Here is a 14,631-nt window from a genome sequence, read left to right on the forward strand (position 1 = left end):
TGGACCAACGGAAAGAACTACCCGGACGAAGACGGCTACATCCAGGACACTAAAACAAGAAACAGGGCTCAAACAAGGAATCGCGTGATCAGATACGAGAACCCTGGCGTCAAAGGATCAGGGATAAGATGGGAAATAAACCCAAGACTGAACGTTCAAGGAAAAACTGCAGACAAAGCTCAAATCTGGAAGAACAGAGGCCAAATGCAGATTTGGGGAACAGTGGTTTCCCCAGATGGATGGGAAGAAGTAGTAATCTGCCGAGCTTGGATGTTCTTTGGAGCCTGCCGAGAAGCGATAGAGAATTTGCAGAAATTATGCAAACCTCTATGGCCAAAACTGGTAAAGCTGCTAACATGGGTCGAAGACAGAGGAGAACCCTGTTCGGAAGAATTCTCTGTTTAGGCTGAATTTCCTAACCTAGTGAGTCCCCAAGCAGCTTTGCTGGATTTCTGGAGTTTGTTTTTTTTCTACTGCCAAGAGTGAGACTCTTTTTCTCCCACTCTTGGACATGATTTATGGTGTTCCTTTGACTGTTAATGTGTTTTATGGGCTATGGGGTCCTTTACTCCATAGGGTCTCATGTGTTTTTTTCTATGTGTGTTACACAGCACCCTCCGTCCAGTAACACAGGGGTGTCATAGTGACACCCCACCATATACTCCATACCCTGGGACTGACTAATGTCTCATAGGGCATGTAAAGTCACCATTGGCTTTACTAGTCCCAAATTATTAACAGAAACAAGTACAAACCATCATATTGTGGACGTTCTGGTCGGGGCAATTCGATTGCCCCGGGGTCTGTTAGTCGAGGGGGCACGTCTCCGTCCCCCCTGATCGAGTTTTGGCTGGTGGCAGTGGATACTACTTTTTATATTCGACCGCAAATATATTCCTATGGGATTTTCCCATTGTTCAAGGCTACCAACTTTAATTATTTAATTCTCATAGCCTCGAACATACCGCCGGTTTATTTATTTAGTATTAATTCGCCGGTTGGTATTTTTTGCCAGGACTCGATTCTAAAATGGCGTTTGTGTTCTCTTCTGTGACTCCAACCCAAGTCGAGCCCTTTGTTCCACTTTTTGGCGAGCTTCTCTACAGAAGCCTCCAAAAGTGGTGCCACTCTGTCTGGGTACCACAGGGGGTGTGGGAGGGAGTTTAGGCACCCTGGACTGAGTTAACTTGGTAACTCAAGTCGTACTCTTGTGTGATTGGCTGAAGTGGTGAGCCGGCCGGCTCACCACTTATCATGTTTGATTGACAGCTAGGCTGAGTGAATGGGGGTGTGGTGCATAAAAGCAGGGCTTTGGGGACTGGAACTTCAGAAGTCGCCACAGGACCTGAGAATCCGACGAGGGAGAAGCTGAGCCGACCTACCACGACGACACCACTGGTGGAGCCCTGCGGAACCGACTCACCACTTCCCGACGACAGAGAAGATCTCCCGGCTGGAGAGGCTTCTTCCCCTGACTGGTGGGCACAACCAGTTTACCTTCTACTCGTCGCACCCCAGACCGGCTTGTGGTCGAATTGCCTGTGCCAAGCACCCCGGCAACCGGATAGCCACTTACCACTGGACCGCGAACTAAAGGACCGTTCCTTTTAACTGAGAACTCCGCGGCTGGTTTCTTCCCTGGCAGTGCAACGGACTCCTGTCTTCCTCCCCGACGAGATCCTCTCTTCCCCCGGACGAAGCACTGACTTGCATCCGCTGCCAGGAACAACTGCCCCCGCTGGAGTATTCTCACCACTTTAAGGTACCGTGCCCGCCAGGCCTCACTTTCTAAAGACTGCTACAAGGTCATAATAATCCCTTAACCTTCTGGACTGGGCTGGCCGCCTTGACCTTCTAACTGGTCCCTTTCTTTGGTCCAACTCCTTTTGGAACCGTTACAAGACGTTTGTGCACTGCAACCGTGTGACCTTGGACACATTTCATTTTGATCCTCTTAAAGTGGATCCGGTCTACTGACTCTAAACTCACGGTGTTACTTTGCCTTCCTCTCTTGTTGCGTTCGTGAAAAAGTGTTGGGATCTGTTTCAATGTATTCTCTGCTTTTCTCTCCCTTTTAAAAACGAATTATTAGAGTGCCATCTACGTTAAGCGCTCACCGCTGTCTGAAAATAAGTGGGGCTTTACTTAAGACTTGTCTAATATTCTACTAAGGGAGTGTATATCTTTAGTGACCGTGTTTTTGAATTGCTTACTATTAGTGCCTGTGTGTTTTTCTAGATGTGGTTTTAAATAAATAATTATATCTCTTTTACACCAAGCCCTGGTCAGTGTTTACTTGTTCTACTGTGTTCATTTGACCTATTGTGAATACTATGTATACTGCCTAACTCTTCTTGAGGGAGGTCTGACTGCTCAGCCACAGCTACCAAGTGAATATGTGTGGTACAGACTGCTACCAAGTGGGTTTTCTGCCAAACACCTGTAGTCTTAAATCTTTTGCAGTGGTCCCAGAGGGAACTGCACAGGTTTCTGCCTAACACTGGTGTACAGCGGTGGGATTTGTATTGAGTATACACTTTAGAGTGCTTTTTGAACACTTTAGGACAACTAACCACAGAGCTTAGCACTAAAAAGCTGATTTTCTAACTATCTCTGCTATGGAGAGCTATATCCTAGAATCATTGTCTGCCAAAACTGCTGATTGCTTAAAAGTATTGTGTAGACAGAAGAATCTCTCTGAGAAGGGCAAGAAAATGTAACTTATAGAAAGATTGTTAGAAAACCAAAGTCTGGGTGGTACACAGGAATCTACCCCCCCAGCAAATGTAGAAAACAGTGATGGTATTGATCTGAATCAAAGTCTTGATAATGAGTCAGAAGAGGAAAGTGAACCTAATTAAGTTAGCCACTCTGAGCCTCTAACTGCCTTACCTACTGTACCTACTGGGCCTCTACCAGGTCCTACATGTAACCCTGCTTATTTTGAACTTGAAAAAATGAAGCTTGAGTTAGAGTACAAACGTTTTATTGCTCAATCTGAAAGAAACCAAGAGCTAGAGTTCAGAAGAATGAATGCCCAGGCTGAGCAGAAGCAAACTAAGTTAAGTATCAGAGAAATAGAGCTTAATCATGAACTAGAAATGAAGAAGTTGTCTGTGGAAAATGCTTCTCTCTCCTCTGGTTCCTCTAGGAGTTCCAGTCCCAAAAGACCCTGGATGCCTAAGGAATTAGTGGGTATGTATGAACCTAAGTTGGATGTGTTGGATTGCTTAAAAATGTTTGAGTATAATCATGGGCTCCAGGACATCACAGGGAATGAGTTACTTCCCTGGTTGTTCTTTAGGCTTCCCCCTGTTGCAACTGATGTGGTAATGGAGTTGGGGGTGGTGGATAAGAAGGATTATGAATGTGTGAAACTAGCTTTGATAGCTAGATTTGGGAAGACTCCTTCCCAGTACCTTAAGAGGTTTAGGACCCTCAAAAAGAATGATGGTACCCCTTGGGCTACCTGGGTGAGTGAGTGTTTGAAAAACCTATAGGGATGGATTAAGGGTTACAAGGTGAACACTTATGAGGGAATGAGAAATTTTGTTATGTTGGAGTCAATTTATGATGCCTGCTCTCCTGAGCTCAGACAGCACTTGGCTGATTCAAAGGAATTATATTCCAGGAAGCTAGCTAAGGCTGCTGACTTGTGGGCTGCCAACAGGGCCACTCACAAGGATTCAGGGGTCACTCAGAAAAAGGATGAGGGAAAGCAGCCACAAAAGGGGAACCAAGAGATTTCTAATACCTCCCAAACTAAAGAGGGCCCCAAACAACAAAATAACCAGGGTAAGCCCCAGGGTAAACCACAACAGGCTAGTGTACCTTCTGGTCACAAACCAGAAGGAGGTCAGGCCAAGCCACCCTTTCAGAGAGCATATGGAACATGCTATCTCTGTGGGGCAACTGACCACATCAAAGGAGATCACAGATGTAAGGGTAAACCTGCAGGGATCAGCACAGTCTCCTTAGCCTTCACTCCTGAGGAGGAAGTCCAAATGGCTAGTGCTCACTTTGAAGACTTTGCTGAAGAACCTTTGGGTCTTCAAGCAAGTGTAACAGTAGAGTCCATGGGTCTGGTTAGTGATCAGAATAGGAGTGTGTACAACTCCATACCAGAAAACTCTAAAGTTTATTATATAGACAGTGTTCTTGTCAATGGCCAGGATAATCCTGCTGTAACGCTCACCTGATTCCCACGGAGGCGCGGGTCTTGGCAGGAAGGTGTCTGTGACTCGAAAAGTGATGTGCAGGACTCGATTGGCTTCTCGGGTCGAACCTCTTCGCAATGTGTGTCGAACTCGAAGGGTGAGGTTTCTGCAGGTGAAAGAATATGGGGATTAAAGGTCTGGGTTGTTGAATGTCCCTATCTCTCTCTCTCTCTCTCTCTTCCCAACTTGTCTGTAGAGCCCCCCTCCCAGGTCAACGTGCTCACCTTAGATAGGTGAATGCTGGGTTCTCCATCTGCGTCTAGTGCAGGGTGCCGTTGCCAGTTCCTTCACTGGTGAAACATTGGCCTCTTGACTTCAGAGGATGTTTACCGTCGTTGTCTGCACACCAGTAAGTTTCTGGACACCTTTTGTCTTTATAGTCTTTTAATGCGTGGCAGTGAAGCGCCTGGAAATTCGTAAGTATGGCAAGCGCTCTAACTGTCTCTTTCCTTGCAGATTAGTTAGTGTTGAAGAGGCGCCGGAGTATTCGCAGGCGTTTGATTGCGACGAGCGTGATGGGCGTGAGTAAGTACCTGCTTAATGTCTCTTTCTTTGTCTTTGCAGGCGACGATGCAGAATGAAGAAATCCGGAATTCGCTGCGTGCCGGTAAGTGTAACAATGCTGTTGTCTTTGCAGATGAAGATGCAGCGTGAAGAACCCGGAATGCACAGCGTGCTGGTAAGTATAATAATGCTGTTGTCTTTGCAGGTGAAGATGCAGCGTGAACAATCCGGAATGCACAGCGTGCCGGTAAGTATGATAATGCTATTGATCTTTGCAGGCGAAGGTGCAGCGTGAGACACGGCCGCTGCCGATGGATCAGGTGAGTAAGCACTGCGTGTAAAGTTCGTCTTGCTAACCTGTTATTTCTGGTCTTTTGCAGGTGCTGATGTTGATCGGGTACAGGAATGGTAAGTATAATTCTTGCAGGTTCAGGATCAAAAGAAGAAAGGCTGGAACAGACTCGGTGAGCGTTCTGCTGCAGATGCAGAATAACGCAAAGCACGTTTCATCAATCGGGTGTGGTTTAAATAGCCTTGGAGTGATGAGGCGTCTTCTTCCACGGCCCCGCCTAGGTAAGAAAAGAGTTCCTGCTTCCAGAAGAGTTCCAGTGCTGTATCCAGGGAGTGGAGCTGCCCCACCCAGGTAAGAAAGTAGTCCCTGTTCACCGAGGGCTTCTAAGAGGCTGGTAAGTAAGCAGCATGGTCTGCCGCAGGTAAGTCCACCCAAGCACCTTCACACCAATGATGAGCCCGGCGCTTCCATTGCCGGGACCGATGCTTCTGATGAGCCTGGTGCCACCGGCGCCAGGACAAGGTCCAAAAGGTCCCTGTGGGGACCGGCTGGTGCCTAGGATTAGGGTTAGGGGCTTGCTTCCAAGGACGTTGGGCTGATCCTGGCTCCTTGGAAGCAGTGATCATGACAGTACCCCCCCTCAAGGCCCCTCCTAAGTGTGTCTTCTCCGGGGGTTTTGGCTTGTCGGGGTGATTCAGATGGAATCTCTTGACCAGACGAGGTGCGTGGACATGTTCTGAGGGTTCCCAAGACCTTTCCTGGGGACCGTATCCTTTCCAATCAACCAGATAGTATAATTTAGATCTGGAGATTTTGGAGTCTAGGATGTTCTTTACTTCGAATTCGAGTTCTCCGTCTACCAAAACGGGTTCTGGGAGTTCAGCCAATCGGGTTTCTGGTTGTACTGGTTTTAATAAGGAGACATGGAATACTGGATGTATTTTCATATGCGTAGGTAATTCCAATTTGACAGCCACCGGATTAATTATGGCAGATATGAGGTAGGGTCCAAGGTATCTCAGAATGAAGGTGCGGGGTCCTTTTAAAGGCAGGTGCTTAGTGGATAACCAGACCTGATCTCCTACAGCGTAGTGAGGGGCCTCTTTACGGTGCCGATCGGCTGCCTTTTTGAATTGAGCTTTAGCTCTTTGCAGATGGGCAGTGGCTTCCTTAAAAGCACAGGTGATCTCCGAATGCAAGTGATCCACAGCAGGTGCTTCAATTTCTTGGGGAGGATCTAGATTGGAGGTTCTAGGATGGTGTCCGTATAATAGGAAAAAAGGAGTCTTCCCGGTTCCAGAATGAGTCGAATTGTTGTAAGCGTATTCAGCGATCCAAAGAATGTCCTTCCAGGGGTTTTCTGTTTGTTGGAGCATGCAACGTAGATATTGTTCTAGTGTCTGATTTGTCCTTTCGGTTTGTCTGTCAGTTTGGGGATGGTGACTGGTCGAAAGTCTTACATCAATTTGGGCTAGACGACAGCAACTGCGCCAGAAGTGGGAGATGAATTGACTTCCCCTATCGGAGACTAAAACCGAAGGAAAACCGTGTAAGCGAACGATGTTTGCCAAGAATTCTCGGGCCAATACTGAGGCTGAAGGTAGACCCTTCAGGGGTATGAAGTGAGCCATCTTGGAGAATAGATCCACGACTACTAAGATGGTAGTATATCCCAAACATGGAGGTAAGTCCGTGATAAAATCCATGGACAGGGTATGCCATGGACAGGGAGGGATGTCAAGTGGCTGTAATAGGCCGGCTGGTTTCTGCTTTTGACTTTTATTCTGGGCACACACACCGCAGGAGATTACAAAGTCTCTAACATCCTTTTTCCACGATGGCCACCAGAAATGTCTTTTAATCTTTTCCATGGTTTTGGTAATGCCAGGGTGCCCCTCCATTAGAGAATCGTGATAACAGGAGATTATTTGTTTTTGTAGTTTCTCGCAGGGCAAGTGCAATCGTCCTCGGAAATATGGTAGGTCTTGATCTACTGAGAATTCTTTTCCCTTTAATTGCCAGTCCTGCAAATCGGCCGGAGTTAGGAGTGATTTAACCGTGGTCTTGATGTCTTCAAAAGATTGAGTGCTGACCAAACCCAAAATCCTTTGCTCTGGGATTATGGGTATTGGATCTGGATTGATCAAATGTTCATCTACTCCCATCCGGGAGAGGGCATCCGCTTTTCCGTTCTTACTGCCTGGTCGATAAGTAATTATAAAGTCAAATTCTGCTAGAAACAGAGCCCAGCGAAGCTGTCTGGAAGACTGAGCTTTGGCTGTCTTTAGATATTGTAAATTGCGGTGGTCAGTCATTACGGTGACTGTGTGTTTGGCTCCTAGAAGATAATGCCGCCAGGCTTTAAAGGCCGATCTGATGGCCAAAAGTTCCTTGTCAGTAATTGAATAGTTGATCTCGGGAGGCGAAAACTTGCAGGACCAAAAAGGCAACAGGATGTAGTTGGTTTGTGACCGGATCTCTTTGTGATAACACTGCCCTCATAGCAAGACTAGAAGCATCCGTTTCCATGATGTAAGGAAGCTCTGGGCGAGGATGTTTTAAAACAGGTGCAGAAATGAATTTAGCTTTTAAGTCTTGAAAAGCTTGTTCTGCTTCAGAAGACCACTCAAAACGTTTGTTCTTTTTCAACAGAGCGGTGATGGGCTGGACTATCCGAGAAAATTCAGGAATGAATCTGCGGTAAAAGTTAGCAAATCCTAACATGCTTTGAAGTCCTTTTACAGAGGTTGGTGATGGCCACTTGATAATTGCATCAACTTTCTTTGCATCCATATGGACTCCGTTAGGTGACAATATGAATCCCAGGAACTCAACTTCCGTTATGTTGAAAACGCATTTCTCAAGCTTAGCAAAAAGATTATGTTGACGCAATCTCTCGAGAACCATTTTAACGTGTCTCTGATGTTCTTCTTCAGATGATGAATAGACGAGGATGTCGTCAATGTAGACAACAACACACACGTCTATGAGTTCTCTAAGGACATCGTTCATAAAATATTGGAAAGCAGCAGGAGCATTACACAATCCAAAGGGCATCACTTGATATTCGAATAGCCCGTACTTGGTGCGGAAGGCCGTTTTCCATTCATCGCCCTCTTTTATCCGTACTAAGTGGTAGGCTCCTCTGAGATCCAGCTTTGTGTATATACATGCATCTTTAACTTGGTCCAGGAGTTCAGGGATCAAAGGTAACGGGTATCTGTTTTTGACAGTGATCTGATTCAGGGCGCGGTAATCTATGCAAGTCCTAAGGTCTCCTTCCTTTTTCGGAACGAAGAACCAAGCCGATGAAGCTGGAGATTCTGAAGGACGGATAAACCCGTTAGCTAGGTATTGGTCCAGGTACTGTCTGAGGTGAAGATTCTCTGGCTCGGTGAGGGCATAGATCCTGCTGCAAGGAGGAGTTGTTCCAGGTATCAGATCTATTTGACAGTCGTAAGACCTATGAGGAGGCAGGGTGTTAGCTTGATCCTTCCGGAAGACGTCTTGGAATTCCCGGTATTCGGGAGGTAATTTGGGAACCTCCTCAGAAGAGATCGCCGCCAGTGAAACATCAGGCCGAGGATAACAAGTGGTAAAACACTCTGGAAACTGAACCGTCTTTGCTCGCCAATCGGTCTGAGGATTGTGCTTCTCTAACCAGGGGATTCCCAGAATGATCTGGAACTGAGGGGCCATTGTGTTTCCACTATGAGTCTATTGAAAGAGGCTATATAAGTCAAGAGGTCTTGATTACCCTGTCTTAATGAGAGAAGTTCATTGTCCAAGGCCTGCCCTTGTGCATGTCTTGCGAACAGTTTCTCAATGCTGGACTGGAAGGCCTGAAAATCATGTAAAACCGGATCATTCTGGGTGACTAAAGGGATCGACCAATCTGCAGCGCTGCCACTGAGATAAGAAAGCACGAAAGCCACCTTGGCCTGGTCTGTTGGGAATGCAGCTGGTCGACATAAGAAGTGCAGGCGGCACTGGTTGATGAACACTGCGAATTTCTTTGGATCACCAGAAAAGCGTTCGGGCGGAGCCAAGGGCACATTACCGGGCAGATTGATTTGCACTGGGTTTGAAGCTGATGCAGAAGGATAACTCCCTCCTGGAATGGGCAAAGGTGTCTGTCCTGCCTGCGTTTGTAACAACTGCCTAGCAAGGTCCTCTGTTCGCTCCTTGGAAATTATCAGTTCTCTTCTTAGAGAGTTTGTTTCCTGACGAGCTGCATGTACTTCTGCTCTTAATTCCCCAAGCAACTGGGCTAGTTGATCAGTGTCTGAGGTTTCCATTGCGCCTGGGTAGGAGTTTTGTGGTGGGCTTTGCGTTCTGTAACGCTCACCTGATTCCCACGGAGGCGCGGGTCTTGGCAGGAAGGTGTCTGTGACTCGAAAAGTGATGTGCAGGACTCGATTGGCTTCTGGGGTCGAACCTCTTCGCACTGTTTGTTGAACTCGAAGGGTGAGGTTTCTGCAGGTGAAAGAATATGGGGATTAAAGGTCTGGGTTGTTGAATGTCCCTATCTCTCTCTCTCTCTCTCTCTTCCCAACTTGTCTGTAGAGCCCCAATCCCAGGTCAACGTGCTCACCTTAGATAGGTGAATGCTGGGCTCTCCATCTGCGTCTAGTGCAGGGTGCCGTTGCCAGTTCCTTCACTGGTGAAACATTGGCCTCTTGACTTCAGAGGATGGTTACCGTCGTTGTCTGCACGACCGGTAAGTTTCTGGACACCTTTTGTCTTTATAGTCTTTTAATGCGTGGCAATGAAGCGCCTGGAAATTCGTAAGTATGGCAAGCGCTCTAACTGTCTCTTTCCTTGCAGATTAGTTAGTGTTGAAGAGGCGCCGGAGTATTCGCAGGCGTTTGATTGCGACGAGCGTGATGGGCGTGAGTAAGTACCTGCTTAATGTCTCTTTCTTTGTCTTTGCAGGCGACGATGCAGAATGAAGAAATCCGGAATTCGCCGCGTGCCGTTAAGTGTAACAATGCTGTTGTCTTTGCAGATGAAGATGCAGCGTGAAGAATCCGGAATGCACAGCGTGCTGGTAAGTATAATAATGCTGTTGTCTTTGCAGGTGAAGATGCAGCGTGAAGAATCCGGAATGCACAGCGTGCCGGTAAGTATGATAATGCTATTGATCTTTGCAGGCGAAGGTGCAGCGTGAGACACGGCCGCTGCCGATGGATCAGGTGAGTAAGCACTGCGTGTAAAGTTCGTCTTGCTAACCTGTTGTTTCTGGTCTTTTGCAGGTGCTGATGTTGATCGGGTACAGGAATGGTAAGTATAATTCTTGCAGGTTCAGGATCAAAAGAAGAAAGGCTGGAACAGACTCGGTGAGCGTTCTGCTGCAGCTGCAGAATAACGCGACGCACGTTTCATCAATCGGGTGTGGTTTAAATAGCCTTGGAGTGATGAGGCGTCTTCTTCCACGGCCCCGCCTAGGTAAGAAAAGAGTTCCTGCTTCCAGAAGAGTTCCAGTGCTGTATCCAGGGAGTGGAGCTGCCCCACCCAGGTAAGAAAGTAGTCCCTGTTCACCGAGGGCTTCTAAGAGGCTGGTAAGTAAGCAGCATGGTCTGCCGCAGGTAAGTCCACCCAAGCACCTTCACACCAATGATGAGCCCGGCGCTTCCATTGCCGGGACCGATGCTTCTGATGAGCCTGGTGCCACCGGCGCCAGGACAAGGTCCAAAAGGTCCCTGTGGGGACCGGCTGGTGCCTAGGATTAGGGTTAGGGGCCTGCTTCCAAGGACGTTGGGCTGATCCTGGCTCCTTGGAAGCAGTGATCATGACACCTGCCAGGCGAGACTCTGGAACAGTAGTGGATGAAAGCTTTTTCAGGCCTGAGGATGTTGCTAAGGCACCCAAGGGTCCCACTAAGATGTCTGAAGGCCCTGTCCAAATGGTTCCAATTCTACCAGCACCCATTCAGTGTAATGACATGACAGTGTTGATTCCTGTCAGTGTTCAGACTGAGGTGCCTGGGAGAGTCCTGTTGGGGAATGATCTAAGAACTCTAGGAGTAGTATCCAGTACCCCCAGGCCTCCCAGTATGGAGATCCATAACCAAACCAAATTGGGTAGAGAGGCCACCTTAAGGAGCCACTCTAAGCCTGTGGGAACCTCTACTGAGAACCCCACTACAAGCCCTGGTGTTGGTAAGTTGACCTCTGACCCAGGCAAATTTCAGGCTAACATGTTAGGGAAATGGGAGCCCCAACCAAGCTCTGTCATTGTTCCCCCAGTTATAGAGTCTGTGACTCCCCCTGCTTCTGAGGAAGAGGTGGATAGACCTACTGGAACCCTAACTAGGCCTAAGGGAACTGGTAATTCTCAGTGCTGGTGGAAAACCAGAAAAGAAAAGTCTAAGACCAAAAATCTTCAGACTGTTGGACCTTCCACAGAAGACTCCAACCCAATTCCTAGACTTAAGGGGGAAACTCTTAAAGTAGGTAAAGGTAGATCTAAGAGGAAGGAGAAGCATGTACCTTGCGTATCTCCATCCCCTCCAACCAAGAGGCCTAAAACCCAACCTTCACCCAACAGAGAGGTGGTGAGGACCTCTGGAGGCCCCTCTAGATCTAAGGGAATCCTTTATAAGGACCCCTTGAAAAATCCTAACACAGGTTCAGAAGTTGTAACAACTTCTGAGGGACTGGTCAACCAGATCCCCTATAACTTTAAAAAGACTGATGTTCCTCAAAGGGTTTGTAGGTCATATAGCTTACAAAGGAAAACCTTTGATTTGACCATAGAACATAGGTCAAGGTGTCACCAGCAAAATGCTGATGGTCTCTCTAGGATGTATGTCATCGACTAGAAGTATGAGATTCATCCAGGAGTGGATTAAATCCTCCTGTCCCTTAGTCTGGGGGGTCGAGTGTTAGGGAGAATTCTCTGTTTAGGCTGAATTTCCTAACCTAGTGAGTCCCCCAGCAGCTTTGCTGGATTTCTGGAGTTAGTTTTTTTCTCCTGCCAAGAGTGAGACTATTTTTCTCCCAATCTTGGACATGATTTATGGTGTTCCTTTGACTGTTAATGTGTTTTATGGGCTATGGGGTCCTTTACTCCATAGGGTCTCATGTGTTCTTTTCTATGTGTGTTACACAGCACCCTCTGTGCAGTAACGCAGGGGTGTCATAGTGACACCCCACCATAGACTCCATACCCTGGGACTGACTACTGTCTCCCAGGGCATGTGAAGTCACCATTGGCTTTACTAGTACCAAATTATTAACAGAAACCAGTACAAACCATCATATTGTGGACGACCTGGTTGGGGCAATTCGATTGCCCCGGGGTCTGTTAGTCGAGGGAGCACGTCTCCGTCCCCCCTGATCGAGTTTTGACTGGTGGCAGTGTATACTACTTTTTATATACGACCGCGAATATATTCCTATGGGATTTTCCCATTGTTCAAGGCTACCAACTTTAATTATTTAATTCTCATAGCCTCGAACATATCGCTGGTTTATTTATTTAATATTAATTCGCCGGTTGGTATTTTTTGCCAGGACTCGATTCTAAAATGGTGTTTGTGTTCTCTTCTGTGACTCCAACCCAAGTCGAGCCCTTATTTCCACTTTTTGGCGGGCTTCTCCACAGAAGCCTCCAAAAGTGGTGCCACTCTGTCTTGGTACCACAGTGGGTGTGGGAGGGGGTTTAGGCACCCTGGACTGAGTTACCTTGGTAACTCAAGTCGCACTCTTGTGTGATTGGCCCAAGTGGTGAGCCGGCAGGCTCACCACTTAGCATGTTTGATTGACAGCTAGGCTGAGTGAATGGGGGTGTGCTGCATAAAAGCAGGGCTTTGGGGACTGGAACTTCAGAAGTCACCACAGGACCTGAGAATCCGACGAGGGAGAAGCTGAGCTGACCTACCACGACGACACCACAGATGGAGCCCTGAGGAACCGACTCACCACTTCCCGACGACAGAGAAGATCTCCCGGCTGGAGAGGCTTCTTCCCCTGACTGGTGGGCACAACCAGTTTACCTTCTTCCCTTCGCACCCCAGACCGGCTTGTGGTTGAATTGCCCGTGCCAAGCACCCTGGCAACCAGATAGCCACTTACCACTGGACCGCGAACTAAAGGACCGTTCCTTTTAACTTAGAACTGCGCGGCTGGTTTCTTCCCTGGCAGTGCAACGGACTCCTGTCTTCCTCCCCGACGAGATCTTCTCTTCCCCCGGACGAAGTACTGACTTGCATCCGCTGCCAGGAACAACTGCCCCCGCTGGAGTATTCTCACCACTTTAAGGTACCGTGTCCGCCAGGCCTCCCTTTCTAAAGATTGCTACAAGGTAATAATAATCCCTTAACCTTCTGGACTGGGCTGGCCGCCTTGACCTTCTAACTGGTCCCTTTCTTTGGTCCAACTCCTTTTTGAACCGTTACAAGACTTTTGTGCAGTACAACCGTGCGACCTTGGACACATTTCGTTTTGATCCTCTTAAAGTGGATCCGGCCTACTGACTCTAAACTCACAGTGTTACTTTGCCTTCCTCTCTTGTTGTGTTCGTGAAAAAGTGTTGGGATCTGTTTCAATTTATTCTCTGCTTTTCTCTCCCTTTTAAAAACGAATTATTAGAGTGCCATCTACATTAAGCGCTCACCGCTGTCTGAAAATAAGTGGGGCTTTACTTAAGACTTGTCTAATATTCTACTAAGGGAGTGTATATCTTTTAGTGACCATGTTTTTGAATTGCTTACTATTAGTGCCTGTGTGTTTTTCTAGATGTGGTTTTAAATAAATAATTATATCTCTTTTACACCAAGCCCTGGTCAGTGTTTACTTGTTCTACTGTGTTCTTTTGACCTATTGTGAATACTCTGTATACTGCCTAACTCTTCTTGAGGGAAGCCTGACTGCTCAGCCACAGCTACCAACTGAATCTGTGTGGTACAGACTGCTAACAAGTGGGTTTACTGCCAAACACCTGTAGTCTTAAATATTTTGCAGTGGTCCCAGAGGGAACGGCACAGGTTTCTGCCTAACAGACCCCTGAAGATAGTACCACTGGAAAGCCCAAAACTATGCTTCAGAAGTAATGGCACGAGGAATATGGGAGAGAATGTGAACTGCGGACGGATATTTGAAGCCCCAGGAATGACACAAGGAATCGCAGTTATTATGGACCATTACTGGGTATGTGGATCCAAAGCATACATAAGGCTGCCGAAAAACTGGGGAGGCATATGCACACCGGTGAACGTCCATGTTCCCGCATTAGTGATCCCTAAGAATGACCTGAATGTGGACAGTTTCCCGAAAGCAGATGCTCATATAAGAAAAAGGAGTTCTGTGGAATTGGTATACAGAATGAAGAGAGAAAATTACTTTTCTACCAAATCAGAAGAGGCATTCCATGCAATCCCATACGAACACAGGCTGTTCAGCCTCACCTCAACAGTATTCACCACGATGCTATTACCGCACATCCAAACTGGAGTGAATGATAAATGGTTGCAGATAACCAGATGGGAGTTATTGCAGACCACCAATACCACTATAAAAGGATTTAACATGATCAAAGAAGAGCTGAGAGCAATCAGACTAATGACCCTCCAGAACAGATATGTGCTTGACATGATCACAGCAATGTATGGGGGTG

General features: G+C 47.2%; 1 protein-coding gene across 2 annotated transcripts in view; it reads right to left on the minus strand.

Moving 5' to 3' along the window:
* Window positions 1-14,631, minus strand: part of LOC138566733 (protein split ends-like) — a 611,843-nt gene that overhangs the window by 333,804 nt on the left and 263,408 nt on the right. The gene's annotated exons all lie outside the window — the stretch shown is intronic.

This window comes from Ambystoma mexicanum, chromosome 2p, assembly GCF_040938575.1.
Source record: "Ambystoma mexicanum isolate Mex_15411 chromosome 2p, UKY_AmexF1_1, whole genome shotgun sequence".
In the NCBI taxonomy this organism is placed as follows: Eukaryota; Metazoa; Chordata; class Amphibia; order Caudata; family Ambystomatidae; genus Ambystoma; species Ambystoma mexicanum.